General features: G+C 43.4%; 1 long non-coding RNA gene across 1 annotated transcript in view; it reads right to left on the bottom strand.

Moving 5' to 3' along the window:
* The window catches only part of LOC147702837 (uncharacterized), a 32,966-nt gene extending 13,607 nt beyond the window's left edge, over positions 1-19,359 (bottom strand). Inside the window, exon 1 of the long non-coding RNA XR_015297252.1 lies at positions 19,157-19,359. This is a non-coding gene — a long non-coding RNA (uncharacterized LOC147702837). The remainder of the gene's footprint in view (positions 1-19,156) is intronic.
* Between the last annotated feature and the right edge of the window lie 237 nt (positions 19,360-19,596).

The raw sequence follows: 19,596 nt of genomic DNA on the forward strand, positions 1-19,596 counted from the left end.
AAGGAACAGGGTCAAGACTGATTTGCATATGGCTGGGTCTGAACTGGGGTGGCGAAGTGAGTTAAAGAACGATGATGGATTCAACTCAGATCTTTGACTGGGGTGAGTGTCTGAAAATGTCAGCGCTCCATCCATCATCTCCTTGTGTTCGCTTTGTTCTCCCTAAGTTGGCAGGGTATGCCTAAACGTGGGTCCCTTGCTCACTTTGCCACTGGTTTCAAGCTTGTCTGGCTGATGAGGCGTGTTACCCCAAAACCCATCCCAGGATGCTTGTTTCTGGTCCATGGAAGACCTGGTTCGGCAGTTCGCTCTGATTAGGACAAACATTTTACCCAAGTTTCTATATCTTTTTTGATAAATTCATGGAATACATTCAGCTTTTTTCTAGCTGCTTGAGGCCACAATTCAGCATTCTTGTAAGGCTACGAAAAAGGTTAGATGGGCAATAAAGTTTCCTAAAGTATCCAGGCACAGAGTGGCATTGCCCTGTCAGGTCTGCAGTTGTATTATTGGACTACAATGGGGAGGCAGTTTTTCAATATTAACTATCACTCCACATTAGACGTGACCAACATAGACAAATTACGTCTAAGTTTCAAGGTAGCTGACAGGGTTATGAGAATCCAAGACCCAAATTACTGCAAGAGAGTTATATTCAAGCTGTTAATGGATGCTAAAAGAAATTTCTGGCAAAAAGAACAATTAATGGACAGAATGCAGAACAATGTAATACATTCCCCCCAGTACAGAGATCTGGGTCTACATCCATTGTTTTTTTGCTCACCATGCTATTCCAGTTTGAACCCAGCCCTATGCAAATCAGTCTTGACACTGTCCCCATTAGGACCAGTCCAGCCCGAATTGACAGGCCACGTCCTCCCTGGACTGTAAACAAATATCCTAGGACAGGTTTCGGGGTTTCACCCCTCAACAGCCAGGATAGCTTGACTCCAGTGGCATGGAGAGCTAGGGACCCACGTCTGGGCATACAGTGGCAGGAGTGGTCCGAATCTCTTCTCTTACCTTTACTTCATAGATACCTACCAATTGGTATTCCTTCCATACATCTGATAATGAGGTAGAGAAAAAATGGGCGCAATGTGAGATTACACATCTAGCAATGCTAGATGTGTAAGAGCTACGAGGCGCTTAAAAAGCTAAAACTATCACCAAGAGGTGGCTTTCTTAAATATCTCCAATTAGGAGACTATCTGAGGGAACCTGATGTACAGCTAGAAAAAATCGATCACATAGAAGTGTTCAATAAGCCCAAGACAGCAAATGTAAAAAATCTGTAAGCAGTTTTAACCTATAACTTGCCAAATTTTAATTAGGTCTCCCGGTTTTATCGTATTTTTTATCATTGCCATCTGTATTTATCTATATTTACTTTTTGGCTATCTTATTTATAGTTATCCATATTTATTTTGTTATGAGAATAAACAGTCATAAAATCGAATATTTCCACATATAGTTAACTGATAAACATGTACCATATTTGATGCCTGTAGCATTGTAGCTAATTAAGCAGCAAAATCTAGCAAAACACTATACCCACATATAAATATTAGCACTATATACCGTTTTTTGTGAACAAATGTCTGTATTTAAGGAAATCTCATTCTTATTTTAACTCTCTGTGCTATCTGCTGAGCTGTTGGTCTGGATTTCATAAAGGACAAAATAGAGATCCACTCAACAAGAAGCACAATTTTCTGTATTTTTCCGCTTCTAAAAATAAATACAGACAGGAAACACGTTGTTTTCTGTCTACTTTTATCTGTAAAAACAGAAAACCGGGAACATTCATTATAATAAGCAGTTAGTGAATGCATTGGCCAAGATTTAAAATTTACATGTTACAGGAGAAGTGATTGAACACAGTTTTACATTACACAGTACGTATCTGTGTACTGCCAAACTTCGAGTGCAACATTTTAAGACTGTTTACAGAATATATTTTACGCCAAACAGACTCTGTGCATGTAAATATAGAGCAGATTCAAAATGCCCTATGGAGAATACGGATGATGTACATATATATGTTCACTAACTGTCTTGAGCTTAATGAATTTTGGTAGACTATAGCGTTATGTAAATGTAAATGTATTGGCATTTATATAGCGCACTACTTACCCGTAGGGTCCCAAGGCGCTTCGACCGCTGCGAAACCCTTCCTGGCTTCCCTGAGAGATGGTCCCTTAATGGGTATCTCCAGGGTGAGACCAGGCATCCCCGGCGGTCTGGTGGGGCCGTTAGTGAAGATGAGGCAAGCTAATGCCCAGAGTTGCCGAGTGTGATCGCTGATCAGAGTGGGCACCGAGGCAAGAGAATTATCGAGTCCGCTGACCCTGGTCCAGAAACCTGCCGCGCCGGGAATCGAACCCTGGTCCCGGGCCGTGCTCTGCTCTCGGGTCTGCCGCCTCTAACCAGTGAGCCACACTACTTCACTTAAAGTTATCTGAGGTTCTAGCCATAACATCAATGCATAATATTCATATACATATTAATTGTATAGGCCTGTGTTTTGTAGCTGTAACGATTGGCAGCCTAATAATTGCCAAGCACAGGCAAGACAGCAAGACAGCAAGTCACCAGAAGTAGCACACTGGTGTCAGGCAATGTGTAAAACCTGTGAGACTGAAGGGGCTATTTATAAAATGAAAGGCAGAAGATGGGAGGAAATTGAAATAGAGGTCTGGGCTAATCTCCATTGATAACCCGATTTAGTTCCAGCTTTACATATAACGTTTTTTTAAAGGAACTAATTAGTTTTTATATAAGAAATATTACATCTTAGGCATCTGTGTCTACAATATGTGTGATGAAGAGATATCTCCTCCAATCAATGTGTTATCCAATTTATGTATTTTTCCTTTTCCGTGTATCTATTTGTAACTTGTATGTCATATTTTCTCATCCAAAAAATACTTTAAAAAAAGGGATAGGACTGTAGGTGCACGGCTTAGAGTCACTGCAGCACTGTGGGGCTCAGGGTCTTGGAGGGGTTAATGCCTGGCTATGCGTTGACAGGATTCTTATCAGGTTTCTTTGTAGAAAGCTCCTGCATGCCAGAGGCAGAGTTCCACCTGCCATACATGCCGTGAAGCGAAGAGAATGTGAATGAATACTTGCACTTTCTCGGTTTAAAGATCGAGTGGTGTTGCAAACTTCTCTGTTTATTTTTTGTCCAGGAAAATAGTGTCCTCACAGAACATCGTGGTTTAAGTGTTACTCTCCAGTATAGCAAGAAGTAGTCAGGAAATGCACCTGTTTCTATACCGATAACTGAGAACGTGTGTATATGGCAGCACGAGCCCAGCTGCTCACACTGTGCACCATTTGAAACCGCACACATTTACCAAACCTGAGTGATGGCCAACGAGAATACTAAAGTGTAGGTCAAAAGCTAAAATAGGAGATGTCTACCAGAGACATTATAGAATAAATAATCGTATTGTTACATGTGCCTTCCACTGAAAGCCAATAGGGTGAACAATAGACCTGGTGCTTTACTACAAAGATATAGCAATAATGGAAAACAAAAGTTGTTCCTCATTGTTGCTTCGTCATAGAGGGGTTCCAGGCTAGGCTGACGGGGCTCTCAGGGTGAGGCGCACTGCCCCTCGGCTGTGATGGAGAGCAGAGAGCTCAGACTCGATTGGGGAGGGGGAAGGAAGACATAGGTATGGGTGGGAGGCAGAAGACCAGATATTCTTTTTTTATACATTTGGGAATGTGGGGGGTTAAGGAAGGTCATATGGGTGGCAGGACACCCTTTTCTATTTCAATTTAAGTGGGTAGGGTGTAGCAAATGCAGGGTGATGAGGGTGATTTCCAGGCCATCAGGTATGCTTTTTTAATATTTGGGGAGAGCATGCCAGGATGCTTGGCATTCTTTTATTTAGGGGGGCTTGATGATGAGAGAGTATATACCACATCTCCTCCTCCCCAAATTAAAAAGTTGTCACCCTCTACTCTTCAAGTAACTGCACTAACATCAGCATATGGGCTCAGGGCTTGCAATCGTCAAATTCGTTCAGATATTGGTGGCCGACAAACCTTAAAAACAATAATTGCTCACGTACACTTTATCATATACTGATACATTTCTGCTTATGGAGCAAGATAACTGACATTGAGGTTATAGAAAGATAGGACTTTGGCCATAATGCTCTGCACCGCTCCGTGAAAGACATCAGCAAGGTTGGCCAGGATCTAGAGAGGTACTTCTTATTTACGGATTTACAAGCCTCAAATAACAAATGATCTGTCAAATGGGCCCAAGTGGAGTGACATCCAGAAGTACTGGACAAAACTTAAAGACCACTTATTACGGCCACTAAACAAACCATTGCTTTAATCAATAATAGCAAATGCTCGCATGATCTGCTCAATATACATAAAACCCTATTCATCTTTTTAAGCGACATATTCCAGAAAAGTGTAAGATCTACTTTTTTTTTTTTTTAAAGGAATACAGGCAGAACATGATATAATGCAGAATGAAAAATAGCTACATTCAATTTAGTCCAGGCAATAAAAAGCAAATGTCAGAAAAGTATAAGAAAACTATAAGACAGCCCAGCAAAATATATAAAGTCTTACAAGCAGAGGCCAGGGAGAGGGTGGGATGAGAAAAATTGGCCATCTTTACTCACAGCAGGAATGAACAGGGATATGATTTGGCTCAAAATTGCTAGCGGGAGTCGAAGCACTCAGAATACAATCCATAATCACATCCAACCGAAAGCCTAATTTAGCCACTTTGATGCACTGTATAAACACACCTGGGAGACCAATAAGAAGTATCCCAGGGCATAGGAATGGTGTTTCGGGCTGAGGCTCAGCTGGTGATAGAACACCAAGATACATTATAATTAGGGCTCCCGGTTTTATGGTATTTATATTTTTGCCATTTCTCTCTGTATTTATCGATATAACTTTTTTGCTAATTTTATCTGCATTTATCCATATTTATTTTTGGGTTTTGTGGAAAAAATAAGCTGAAATTAGTATATTTCCACATTAACCGTTAACCGATAAATATGCACTCATGTTTGAATGCCTGCCAGGTTTCAGTGCTGGGAACACCAGCAGAAGATAAATCAGTGCACTTATATGGAAATATGCAAATTTCAGTATCAACTTTGTAAATATTTACTGCTGTTAAACCTCTTTACTAAAATTCCTTTATTTTTTAACACCCTTATCTATCAATCCATACACATCTATTGGAGCGGCAGTCAATTCAGACAGTATTTAGAATTACTCAAAAAGCAACCCAATTTCCGTTTTTATCCATATTAAAAAATAAATACAGACAAGTAAATGGATGTTTTCGGTCTGTATTTATCTTTACCAATCAGTAACAAGCATTGGAAATGCAATAGGTCTCAGATTTTTTTGAGTTAGAGCTAATGGCATTGTAAATGGCAATGTCTTTTAGCCATGTGTTATGGAGTGTATGCATGTGGTATGTAGTAGAAAGATGTGGGTTGTATTGGAATTGTATCAACTGTGGGCCTATTTAGGGTCAACTCCCTGTGACTGGGGTCTCTGTTCCCTCTATCACTCCTGGATACCTGACTGCTCACGCCGGCACCTGGCCATTCTCGTGATCCTGGCCGGCTTTCCGAAACTCCCACCCACCCGTCCCTTAGATAAATGGTTTGAGGAGCGTTCTGTGGAGAAGAGACCTGCGATCAGTAACCAGTGGCTAAACAAAATGGATGGGAGCCCGCCTGCCGGGCTCCATAGGCCAGCTCTGAGGGGGGATATGGCAAGCTCTCCACTGGGAGGAAGTGACCACCGGCTGGGGAGGCTAGGGCGACAGATTTCGAGCCGCCCGGGCGACCCTGGGCAGCCTGGTGGTCGAGAGGTGGGCCCCGGTAATGGCGGACAAGGATCGAAGGGCGGGACCCACCACTCTAAGGGGCAGGTGCACGGCGCTTGGCGTAGGGTACCCAGTTGCGAGATGCGAACCAGATGGTGTTCCTCCCTTAGGGTTGGGAAGGTGATGGAGCATGATATGCTCATAAATGTAGTTATGAATGTAACTTGTAAATATTAGATATGCATGTTATTTGCTTGTCATGTTTATACAATGTTGTGAACAAACATGGCCTTTTTAAACCCACCTGAATCTCTTGGTGATTTCAAAATGTGGGGATCTTGCATGTCTAGGATAGTTTGGCGGTGGGGGAATATCTAGAGGGGACGGGTCCTATGTTTAAAAGTAAAGTGCACCATACTGCGATTGGTACAATAGTTTATGGTGGATGCGTTAACAATTGATGTGTGCATTGATGGCTGTTGGTGTGTGTGCCCGTAGGAATTGTTCACTGATGGCTGGTGGTGTGTGTGCAATGTTGGAAGCGTGCACTGCCAGCTGGAGGTGTGTGTGCCTGGTGGAAGCGTGTACTGATGGCTGGTGGTGTTTGTGCGTGGTAAAAGCGTGGACAGATGGCTGGTGGTGTGTGTGCCTGTTGAAAGCGTGCACTGACGGCTGGCGGTGAGTGCGCCTGGTAAAAGCGTGCACTGACGGCTGGTGGTGAGTGCGCCTGGTAAAAGTGTGCACTGACAGCTGGTGTTGTGTGTGCCTGGTGAAAGTGTGCACTGATGGCTGGTGGTGTGTGTGTGTTTGGTGAAAGCGTGCAGTGATGTTTGGTGTTGTGTGCCTGGTGGAAGCCTGCACTGACGCCTGGTGGTGTTTGTGCCCGGTGAAAGCGTGCACTGATGGCTGGTGGTGTTTGTTCCTGGTGAAAGCAAGTACTGACGGCTGGTGGTGTGTGGTTGTGTGTGTGGTTGTGTGTGTGGTGGTGAGTGTGTGGTGGTGAGTGTGTGGCACTGAGTGTCTGGTGGTGAGTGTCTGGGGTGAGTGTGTGGTGGTGAGTGTGTAGTGGTGAGAGAGTGGTGTGTGTGTGGTGTGTGTGTGTGGTGTGTGTGGTATGTGTGTGTGGTATGTGTGTGTGGTGTGTGGTGTGTTTGTGGTGTGTGTGTGTGGTTTTATGTGTTTTCCAGTCACACTCACTCTGCAGTCAGTCTGCAGTCACTCTGCAGTCACACTCACTCTGAAGTCACACTCACTCTGCAGTCACACTCACTCTGCAGTCACACTCACTCTGCAGTCACACTCACTCTGCAGTCACTCAGCACGCGCACTCACTCTGCACTCACTCTGCACCTACACTCACTCTGCACTCACTCTGCACCTGCACTCACTCTGCACCTGTACTCACTCTACACTCACTCTGCACTCACTCTGCACCTACACTCACTCTGCACTCACTCTGCACCTACACTCACTCTGCACCTGCACTCACTATACACTTACTCTGCACTCACACTCACTCTGCACTCACACTCACTCTGCACTCACTCTGCACCTGCACTCACTCCGCACCTGCACTCACTCTGTACTCACTCTCTCTGCACTCACTCTCTCTGCACTCACTCTCTCTGCACTCACTCTCTCTGCACTCACTCACTCTGCACTCACTCTGCACTCTCTGCACTCACACTGCACTCACTCTGCAACTGCACTCACTCTGCACTCAGCACTCTGCACTCACTCTGCACACACTCTCACTCAGCACTCAACAGCACACAGCACTCTGCACTCAACAACACACAGCACACTGCACTCAACAGCACACAGCACTCTGCCCTCAACAGCACTCTGCACTCAACAGCACACAGCACTCTGCACTCAACAGCACACAGCACTCTGCACTCAACAGCACACAGCACTCTGCACTCAACCACACACAGCACTCTACACTCTCCAGTCAGTCTGCAGTCACCGAAACGCGTCGACGCAACCTAAAGCGTATAATTCAAGTCTTCAACACCATAATAGATACGCTGATTTGGTAGTGATACTACTCTGGTGATATTAGAGCGGAGAAAGAATATACAAACCTGTATCCAACTAATGTATGTTGTAACTGTTCCGTCTGCTTGTAATTTGCAGGTCGCAATTATAGGTATTGTCTCAATTTTATCTTGCTTTAGTTCAGGGATTTAGTTTAGTTATCCCTATTGATTGTTTTTTTAATATATTCAAATAAATGAATTTTTAACTTTTCCATATTTTGTTGTATGTATTTGTTAAGTCATGAGGTACATTATTTTATACCTGTCTTTATCTGTGCCTTAAGGGAACCCTTTCTCTTACCTAGGTTGAATAACCCCATTTCCCTTGGCCTACACAAGGGGTACCTCTCTATTTTTTCCAGCTCACACCTTGGCAAGGGGTCGCCATGGTTACATGTGTTGGAATCATAAATAATGCGCACCATTGCACGCATGACGTTGAATCACACGCCATGCTCCCAGAAGCCCAGTGCCTCTTCAGTGATGCGCGTTTCTACTTTCAGGTGTGTGCTTAAATTACACCTCCCCCTCCACCACCGCATTACAACAATCGTTTATGGAGTTCTGTTATGGCCTCCAGAGTGTCCCGCCTTTTATTCGGGTTTATGACCTCGTGTGCTGTGTTGTCATGTTTCCTGTGGCTATCCGTAGTTAAAAGAAGGACCCAGAGCAATTAAAGAAACAATATGAATGTCTGGTGTAAGTGCAAAAATAATATTTTATTGAGTGATTTCATTACCTATTTACATACTGTTTAGACAAAACTGTATCCCAAAATATTCAGCTTCTACAACTTCTTAAGCGAGCAGCATTGGGAATAGTGACAACACAGTGCAGATGCCAAACCACCATTACACAAAAGACATTATTTACATACAATAATGTGTGTTTCTAATGCGCCAAAAGAGTGCTGCGGGTTGGTACTACATTCCTCTTACTTTGGCAAGGAAAGCTTTTTGCCCAACATTTTTTTCTTGTGCATTCTTATATATGTAAGTGCTTTAAATAGCGCCAAATTGATATATGCGGAGCGTCAAAGCACTGTGACACACATGTACATCCAGGAATACTAAAATAATACTAGAATTTAAAGAATGCAATCCGTCCCAGCAGAAAGAGCACCGTCACGCACAAGTGCTTGAAACTAAACTTATAAACCTGGTAAATTAGATTACATGTATTAAACTTGTAAGTGCCTAATAAGAGAAAAGGAATAATGCGTAACTTGTTAGGTCGTTTTTAGAGTTTAGGTGCTATACAACATTCACTGAGAGTCCATGAGGTGTTGACTTTAACAGCAGTGCTCTGACGCCTGGGGAGTGGGGGTGCAGGGGGGCTATGGGGATGGGGGTGCAGGCGATTCTCTAGAGCGCTTGGCCTTTATGCGAGAAAGGGGGCACATTTTCAAGCTCAAAACGAAAAAAAAGCACATAGGGTCTGGTTAAATAAAGTCGTTCCCTGAATTAAATCCGTTTTAGGACTGTCTGAAGTAAGAGAAATAAGTGGTTTAGGAATAGTTTTGCTATGATCTAAGACAGCTTTGAAGGAGCTTCACGGCATTTAACGAGAGTGGTGCACGCGCGCCCAGCATCTGTCTTCAATTACCACGGCCTCTGACAGCCGCGATAATTGCAGAAATATGGCCTTCTGGTGCACGTGACCGCACGCAATATGCCATAGGCGGAGTTACTCTACTGCCTATGGCCTATTGCTTGCTCTCTTCCAAAAAGACACGCACCAGAAGGCCAATTGAAATGTAGCTGGCAAAAAAAAAGACAAAAAATCACGAGCAGCCAGGAATTTTTAGGTAGCTTTTCGGAGACGCTAACTACAGGACTCTTAGGCTCCGCCTACACTGCCACGCAGTGTAACGTAGGCCCGAGCCCTAAAAAAGTAAAACAGGGAGCCTTCATTATGACCAATAAAAAGTATAGACCTAGGGGAAGCACCAGGTCCAGACGAAATACTGGGAGATGTGTATTTAAGAGATCCCATGGACAACCTCTATAAACGTACTCAAAAACACTGCACTGGGGCGCTCACCCATACCAAGTACTTCATCTGATGCAGCAATAGTTCCAATACACAAGGAAGGGGACCAAGGCATCACATCCAACTATAAACCGACCAGTATGATTGACACCTTAAAAAAGTCTTCTGTTGACAGGTACTCGACAAATTGCACCAATGGATGGACAATGGCAATATTCTTTCTACCCTGCAAGCTGGCTTTCGGGAGAGCATCAATACAGTTTTTACCCTGTTTTAGAAAATTGTAGTCCTAAAAAAGTGCCATCTGTAGGTTGTTTTGTGGACCTAAAATTTGCTTTTGGCGTGGTGCCACGGAAAAAAACTCTGGACAGCCCTGGATAAGATGGGAGTGCCTAGCAATATTTTGTCAATATTATTTTGCTTGTACAACAGGAATTACGCACAGGTGCGCTAGGTCACCCAGGGTGAACTGAGAGAATGTGTCCCAGAGACAGGGATGCGTGCTAGCCCCCACACTATTTTCCCTGTACCTAATAGGTGTAATAGCACATCTGGATGCCTGTGAAAATGATTCCTCTACTCTGACAGTAAGCAAATTCTGTGTTACTCTTTGTCGATGATACACTGTTGGCTTCAGATATCCCTAGAAGTTTACACCTATTAATTCACCACTTTGTTGGTTTTTGCACTGAGCGTGGATTGTAGGTTAACCCATCAAAAACAAAATGTATTATCAATCTACACAAATCGTATAGGGGAAATATACACATAGAAGGTGAAATCCTCGAAAGGGTCCATGATTTTGACTATTTGAGTATTAAACTAACAGATTGTATGTCCTAGGCAAAGCATATTAGCAAAAGTCGATTACAGCTGCAGCAGAACATCTCTGGCATTCTAAATGTTTTTAAATCAACAACAAGCAGATCAGTGTCTGCTGCCCTCCATATCTATAATGTTAAAGCCTTGGGTGGTACACTACATGGGGCTGAACTGTGGGGTGCATCGCAGCTAGGTGACCTGACCAGACTCAAAAACAAATTTCTGAGCTCCTTGATCGAGCTTCCTTAGAGCCCACTACCAGCCACGGCCCGTGGAGGGAGTTACGGTGGGGCAGGAAGGCGGGGCGGGGGAGGGGCAGGGTGGGGGTGCTAAAAACTGGAATATGGATAATTGCAGCTAAGTAGACAATGTAATAAATAAAACGAATTTCGTAGCGCACCCTGCATCGCAAAATGCGATGCAGGGCACACTACGAAATTCGTTTCATTAATTAAATTGTTTACTTACCTGCAATCATCCATATTCCGGTTTTTAGCACCCCCACCCTGCCCCTCCTCCGCCCCGCCTTTCTGCCCTACCGGAACTCCCTCCACTGGCCATGGCTGCCCACCACTACTCCCGCTGTTTTTTTGATATAGGGATGAATGAATATTAGCTTTGTAAAGCACAAACTTTGCCCAGGGGCGTCAAGGCGCTACGGAAAGGGTTAGGGAGACAGATGTGCAGATGTTAGGGATGAAGACACTGTCTACAAAGGCTAATTTGAGACTGCTGTCCTATTGAAGGAGGCGGTGCTATACACATGAACTAGAGGTGTACCGCATAGCCTTGGAAGAGATCATCTCCCTTCACAGGCAAAGTAAAATGCCCCGGATCAGAAGTTTATGCTCAAAGCTATGATATGGGTATGATAAACTGTGGAGAAACAGGGTGGGATTCGACTTAAAAACTAAAAAATTGTTAAAAGAAACATAATGGAAAAATGTGCTAAAAAGAGAATTGACAAATTCCCGACTTTGGATGATATCCGTTGGTTTTCTGGACATCCAATGTGCCCAACTCTATGAAAACGACTTTGATTGTATCACCCACACAATAACTAGGCAATTGTAGGGGAAATTTAGATTTGGTACCTTACCGGTAAATGTTTTTTCATCAAGATGGCAGAACTTACATCACCAGTCTAGCGTTTGTCCAGTTTGCAACACAACAGTCACAACAATAGCACACCTAATGTTTTTTGTACATCCTATAAAATCTACGAGAAAGTGAATAATTCCAATCTGTTAGCTGATGTGAGTAACTACGTTTTTTATGGCTCTAAGGCTATTGAGGTCAGATAGGAGTGATTCCACTGAATGTAATGGGGCCAAATACGTATATAGTACTTTAGTTTGCCAAAGATCTGACTGTATAGAAGTAAGACCTGAACATTCCATAGGAAGGTAGAGGTATACTTTTATGGGGCCAGTGTCTATGTGTAATAACTTAGCAAGCAACTGCATGTACGGTAACAAATAGCCCTATAGCACTTGGCGCATCTGGTGCTACAGGTGACACTAGTGAAATCGATTAACTCTATTTTAAAGTACGTGCCTTAGTCCTATTTTATATTTGTAAATCAATTTTTAGGATTTTAGCAACAGGTACTTTAAAGGTTATGTCTTAATTTGTTGTTTAAGCAAACTTTGTTTTATGAACAGTTGGAATGGTTTTATTATTTTAAATGTTTGGTCGACTTCTATAGTTTTAATTAACTGAAATAAAGATTTATACTACTTCTACCTAATTTGTGGCACCGTCACTGAGCCGTCCAATGACTTATTTGCCACTGCTCCTGTATCTCTAATACCGCATGGATGCAATGGCAAAGGGTTCCCTCATTTGATAAGTTTATGTCCCATGCAAATCCGTAAATCCCTCCTTAAGACATGCCCGATCCATATTACACTAACATCTGTGGCCCCTTCCTTAACCCTTTCGATGCTGATGACGAGCTCAGCTCGTCATCACCCACGGGTGTCGTGTGCTGATGACGAGCTGAGCTCGTCATGGTGCCACTAAAATGGCATTTTCCAGCACAGGGGGGGGGAAACGCCTAGCAGCCATGTGGTTAACACAAAAGTGCCCCTGGGTGCAAAAATCCAGTGATCCCCTGAGGCATTATGTGCAACATGTCCCATGTGTAACACTGGGCAGGGGACTCAGGCAGGACAGGACTATGATCATCCCATACCTCTTCCAATCCTGCATAGCTGTTTAAAGCAGGAGCAGACAACTTGGGTGGACAATACATAAGATAAAATTGGTGATGGGTAGGAGTGACTAACAAGGATGTTTTTTACCTCAGGGTTCTTAGTAGCATCAAAGAAAACTCAAGCTGTACTGTTGCTGTCTCTTAGAACCACCGGATTTTCCCAGATGTCCCTGGCTCTGGTTCCACTATTTGCCCTGATCCTTTATCCCCGGCTTCTGCAGTACAAACAGAGTTCAGATCACTAGGAAATATGTTCTCTGGGGGATAATCTGTGCAATTTCCTACTCTGGTTATGACAAAGATAAAGTGATGTAAACACATTCAGACTTACTTTAAATATCACACATTTTCATATGGAGTATTTTGATGGATAAAAACAAGTGTTTGGCGTGCACACTGTACTCAAACCTATTTTCTGTTTTTCATTTCTATGTCAACCACTGATCACACTCAACAATGGAGGCTCCTTACCAGGTGGAAAACTCGTTAATGGGAAATACATATTTCAAAAAGCCCTACCGCTCATAAACTAATCTACTTCAACATCTTAAGCCTTCAGCTAAGGGTATCTTTTGTAACAAACACCTTGTGAATAAGGGAATCAATCAGGCTGCGATTGACGAACATTTTGACAAAATACCAGTGACAAACACCTTATTTTGGTACATGCAACCATAATGATTGATTTAAGGAACACTGGAAAAGCACATTAAAATGGGATTTGAACTTAGAAACAACAAGCAGGCTGAACAGTTCATGGTAGGTTGGTGGGAGAAGAGATTTCAAACGATGAGTGTCCCTTCATCCAGCCTCAGCCACAGCCTGAGCCACTTCCAACTATTCAATCCATTGGCATTTCCTCTGGTAGCTTGTCAAAGCTGAAAAATGAACCCTTTTAGATGTGCTTCTTAATGTAAGAAACAGTCACCACAAGGTAAAACAGTAAAAAGATGGAGAATGGAGGGCTGAAAAAAGGTTGCTAAAACTAAAAGCAAACATGAAGCAACTTGACATCATTAAAAGGGAGGCAAAGGAAACAAGCATAGGTCTCGCTTTTGGGACCTTATATGTGTCTAGTTATGCAGCACAATATCCTTGGTGCAACAAAATCAACTGTTGCATGGGTAAACACTTATAAGGTCCCAAAGTTGAGACCTATTGGCTATGCCAATACTTGTTTTAAAATAAGCAAATCTTAAAAATTTTAAAGTGGGGCTGGGAGAGCACAGGCCCAAAAGCAAATAAACCTGAAGCAGTGTGCAGCTGCTGGCTCCTTGATAAAAAGTTTTGTAAAGATAATATACAAAAATATTTTTAAAAAACGCAAGTAGGAGAGTGAGAAAAGCAAAGCACCCTCACAGAGTGCAGAAGGCATATTAAAAACAAGCATTTCCAATTCAACAGGTCTTGCATTAGTTAGAGTTAGAGAATTTGGCATCGTTTATATTTAGCTGGATATGTTTGCTGGTTTGTGTACTGTGTGTGACAGGGAATGCCAGGTTTGTATGTATCTGTGAAGTAAGTATGTGTATTATAGCGTTCCCATGCCATGTTTACATTGCAAGTGAGGCTAAAAGTAGACATATACACACAGAGACAAACATACAGAGAGACACATGCACCGATATAGAGACAAACATACAGAGAGACACATGCACCGATACACACATAGAGACAAACACACACAAACGCACACAGAGACAGACACGCGCATAGAAAAATACACACAGAGACACACAAACAGTCACGCACACATAGAAACTGACACACGTATAGAGACGCACATACAGACAGACACACATAGAAACAAAGATGCACACACCGAGAAGAGACGTACGTACAGAGACAAATGCACATATAGAGAAGCACACACAGAGATAGAGACGCACACACAGAAAAATACACGCAGATAGAGACATGCACACCAAGACAGAGATGTGCACCGAGAGACAGAAACACGCACATAGAGATGCACACACAGACACAGATACAGAAAAGCGCACACAGCAAAAAACACACACAGACAGAGATATACACACAGGACAGAGACATGCACACAGACACAGAAACACACACACAGAGGCGTATACATAAAGAGAGATGCACACACAGAGACAGACACGCACACATAAAGACTGAGACACACACATACAGACTGAGACACACAGAGATACACAGACACACAGATAGAGACACACAGACAGATAGTTTGGTAGCTAAATGGGTTAAGGCATCCACTACAGGGGCTTGTGCTTAACCTTATGTTTACAGTTGTTTTTAACTGTATCCCCACCCCTTACTGACCTTGCTCCCACAGGTGCAGATATGTTGCCCCTCTGTGTTTAAATACAGTACAAGGCAATAAAAGATAATGATCTTGTAGGAGTAATAAAAGGTCACGGTATGTGGGGCCTGGAATGTCTAGAGATAGTGTGAAATGTGTGGCTGTTTACAAAGGACGCGTAAAAGTTTTAGGTAAACATGAAAGGGATATGCAAAAGTGAATTGTATTACGTGTGAAATAGTATTTGTTAGTTTTAACAAAAACTATTATCTGAATAAGCTAAAAAGCTGTTTGTAAACACATTGTAAAATGAGTTTGATCTATTGGCATTGTAAATGACAATGGCTTTATTAATGCTTCAAAAACCAAAACATAAATAAAAGGCAATGTCATTTACAATAAAAATAGCTCAAACCCGCGTTAATGCGAAACCAATTGCATTGTTTGTAGCAGCTGACGGACATCGCAGATTACACATTAAACAGCCTGCAGCATTTTACAGTGCAAATCTGCACCATAACACGCATACACACGCAGGCATGGTACACACTACACAAACTCGCTGCTTAATAAGAGCCGACTCTAGCACCCACAAAATGCAATAAACAACACGAGCACCAAACACACCTCGCTAAATAACCATGACATGTCCACGGGGTATAAACCGTTCGAATAGCAGACTGGCCACCTGGTGGGTCCAGTGGGGCGGATAGCCCGCTGGACTCCTATTGCCTCTCGTGTGTGTAAGGAGAGCGCATCGCTGTCACATACAGTGAATACCCTGGTGGACACAGAGGTGCTGTGCTGGAGTTGTGGACTATAAGCCCGTGTAACGGTGTAACTGTGCGTCGGGGCTGTCTGGAGCGTGTGCGCCTCAAGTTAAACAAGACACGAATCCCTGAGACGTTAAAACAGAGTCAGTTTAAATGTAGACATTGAAATTCAGGAAGCAGGCTGCCGCGTGGACCCGGGGTCAAGTGACGGACGGATTGTATGCTTCTTCATAATAATATTAATTAAACAATTTGCATGCTAATAAGGTAACAAATATCAGGGCTTCTGTTAAAAGATTCAGGTTATTACAACACGCCACCGTGGGTGCCAGGGGTCAGGGAGTTAGAGGCGAGAGAAATTTCAGTTCAAATTAACATTCTGTCAGCTCGAGAAGATGGGGGAATAAAGTCAAATTAATTCTTTATAATAAAGAGAGGGAGAGAGAGTGGGGGAGAGACGAGAGAGTCGTCCTTTTATGCTTGCCGGATTGATTTGCCATTGTGTATTCAGAAACATGTCCCCGCCGCATTCCTCTCTCGCAGCCTGGGCTGAAAATGAGACGTTTCTTGCCGGAGGCAGAACTTGGTCCAGCGGACACAGTTTACATTTAGTATTTATAAAGAAAAGAAATTAAATTATGGTGCAAAGTGGAGCCCTTGGCCTTCTTGACCCCGGAATTAATACCGACACAGTCATTTTCCTGTTACTGTTACAGTTTGCCGAAGAAATTCAGATTGCATCTCTCGCCTGAGAGTGCGGCCTGTTTAAAGGGGAGTGAATAATTAAAAAATAAAACTGGATTCGGTCACAGGAAGGCGCCAGTTTATTGTGTGATATTCAATTACAGGTGTGGAGGCGCCCTTCCGCGCGGCCCTGTACATTAAAGGCGCACTGCGTTTATATTATTCTTCTTCCTTTATTTTTCTTCTTTTTTTTCTTTACAAAAGCTTGTCCTGCAAATCATCTATTTTTACTTTCTATCTTGCAACCGGGGAAGCTGTTGTGCATTCTGTTGGCAGCTTGAATAACTGAACCCCTCCCCCCCAAAAAAGGCTCCTTCTATCGCACCCCCATAAAGTAATTTTTAAGCGTTTTCTTTGTCTTCCGGCTCTATCTTTTCCCCCTTTTCAGGCAATGGCGTTTCGGTTTAGGGATGAGAAAGAAAGTGCCCACTTTAGGACCGAGGGGGGTCAGGTTGTACAAATCAGTTTAAATTCCTTCAGATGGTGCGGATAAATATTAGGGAGATAGAAAGGACCGCGGGCCCCCCTGCCCACCCTCTGCCCCGCTCTGCGCAGCCTGTGTGGGTTTAGTGGCACTTAGCTGACCCCGTGCAGCGGTGGCCCGGCTCTGCACAGGGCAGATAAAAACGATCACCCCCGATAACAACGAAATGTGGCAGAAAATCACGAACAGAGCACAATAGAGCCGGAACAGGCAGGGGAGGGGCCGGCGGGAGGCTTGAAATAAATAAAATAAGACGTCAGCGGTTGTTTTTTTATTTAGTTGCTTCGCCGTGAAATGAATCCCCAAAAAAATAAAAAAGCTCGCGAGTGATGCTTGCGGCGCCACTGCGAGCATATGTCTTCAATTATCGCGCCCGGTCTAGCTGCGGTAATTGAAGACATATGGGCTTTGGTGCGCGTAACAGACACTAATAGGCCATAGGTGGAGCTACGCGACCGCCTATGTCCTATTGCGTGTTCTGTTAAAAAACAGCATGCACGCAAAGCCCAATCAAAATGGACCTAGGAAATGCACATGCACGAGCTGTTTGGAATTTCAAGGTCCATTTTTAAACCCCTACAAAAGGGCTCTTCGCTTCGCGAGCCCTAAAAATCTACACCCTATGTGCATTGTTGCTGAGAAGCGGAATTTTAATATCAGCCTTCAACACGATGTGTGAAAATACACAAAATGATACAAACACAGCCTTGAGCATTCTAAAAATGTCCTGGGACATTGCATAAACTAAAGGAATTGCTGTGCAGTTTGAAAAAATGTAAATCTGCACGTTATACGCATTGTCGAGAATCTGAATTTTTATATCGGCTTTCAACACGATGTGTGAAAGTACATACAATGATATCAATGTGTTCGTGAAAAATTAAAACAATAATATAAGATTTGTTGGTATATTTACCACTGCTAACAGAACTTTGAGAATATAACCTGTGATGCAACGCTCTATTTTGAAGACTGTGTTTTCACTGAATTGGTGTAAACACATTGCTATGAAAACCCAATTGGAACACAGGGAGGAGGGGCTATCACACGATGTAACAAGAGGAAGCATAAACGCACTGAATACATACACAGCTTTGCGCGTTGTAAAAAGGTATGAACGAAAGAAGGAAGGCTGACAGCAAATAATGAAATAAAGACAGCAGTAAGGACAAAAGCATTTAAAGAAATATCTGCAAGGAGAGAGAAGTATGAGATGGAGGGGAAGAAAGACAGTGAGAAGACAGAAAGGAAGTATAAAAATAGAGTACGGCACAGCAACGAAAGAAGGGATGTGAGCAGCCGTGGTCGGTAGTGGGATGACCTGCAGGGTGGTGACGTGGGGAAGTAAGGGGCAGGGTGGGGGGGTAGTAATGTATGGATTACGGAGTTTTACAGGTAAGTAAACATATACATAAATAAAACGAATTTCGTTGCGGGCACTGCATCGCATTTGGTGATGCAGTGCACACAACGAAATTTGTTTTATTTGTTTATATGTTTACTTACCTGTAAAACTCCGTAATCCATACATTACCACCCCCCACCCTGTCGCTCCCCCTACCCACGTCACCGCCCTGCAGGTCATTACACTACCGACCGTGGCTGGATGTGAGAGAGGAAGGGTGGAATTAAGGAGGGAAAAAGAGGAAGAATGTAAAAGGGAGTAAAATAAGGTGTAATAACTGCTGGGAGGGAGGACTATGAGGTGGCTAGATGAAGAAGAAGACACTGTGGTTAAAAGAAGTAAGGAAATAGAGAATGACAAGGTAACACATGAAGTGAGACGTGGTATGCAGTAAGGCTGGGAGTAAGGAGGGAAAAAGAGGAAGGAACAAATAAGTAAATGAAAGTGGTAGAGAACGTTTGCAACACGTCTCGTTAAACCTTTTCTTTAAATAAGAATTAAATAGAACATTTCTGCGAGGGTTTGTCAAAAAAGGCATAGAAAGAGATAATCTTACCTGTCTTTTCCTGTTCCAGCTGCAAGGTTACAGAGAAGCAATAGCGCGGGTGCCAAACCATAAATACAATCTTATTAGTGAGGCTGCGCCCCGCCGTGATCTACTCTCACTTTTCAGGCATTCTTCGGATTCTAGTGGAGCTATTTATCAGCCACTGATAACCTGCCGAAGACAAGGACACCAGCATCGGGGCTTGGCAGCGGGAGCACATTAGTGAGTTCTGAGCTGCCCTGCATCCTCGGGCAGGAAAAGGTGTGGACTGGCACAAACATTTTTAAACATACCACCAGACAGGAGGAGAGGCTTTTGCGTGCTGATAGTAAGGCATGTGCAGGGGCGTAACAAACGCCCCTGCAGCTCCCTCGGTGTGGGGGCCCCCACTCTCTTCAGTAAATGAAGGGGGCCCCCTCAGCTCTTCTGAGAGCTGTGAGAGAGGCTTG

This window comes from Lissotriton vulgaris, chromosome 7 (assembly GCF_964263255.1).
Source record: "Lissotriton vulgaris chromosome 7, aLisVul1.2, whole genome shotgun sequence".
NCBI lineage: Eukaryota > Metazoa > Chordata > Amphibia > Caudata > Salamandridae > Lissotriton > Lissotriton vulgaris.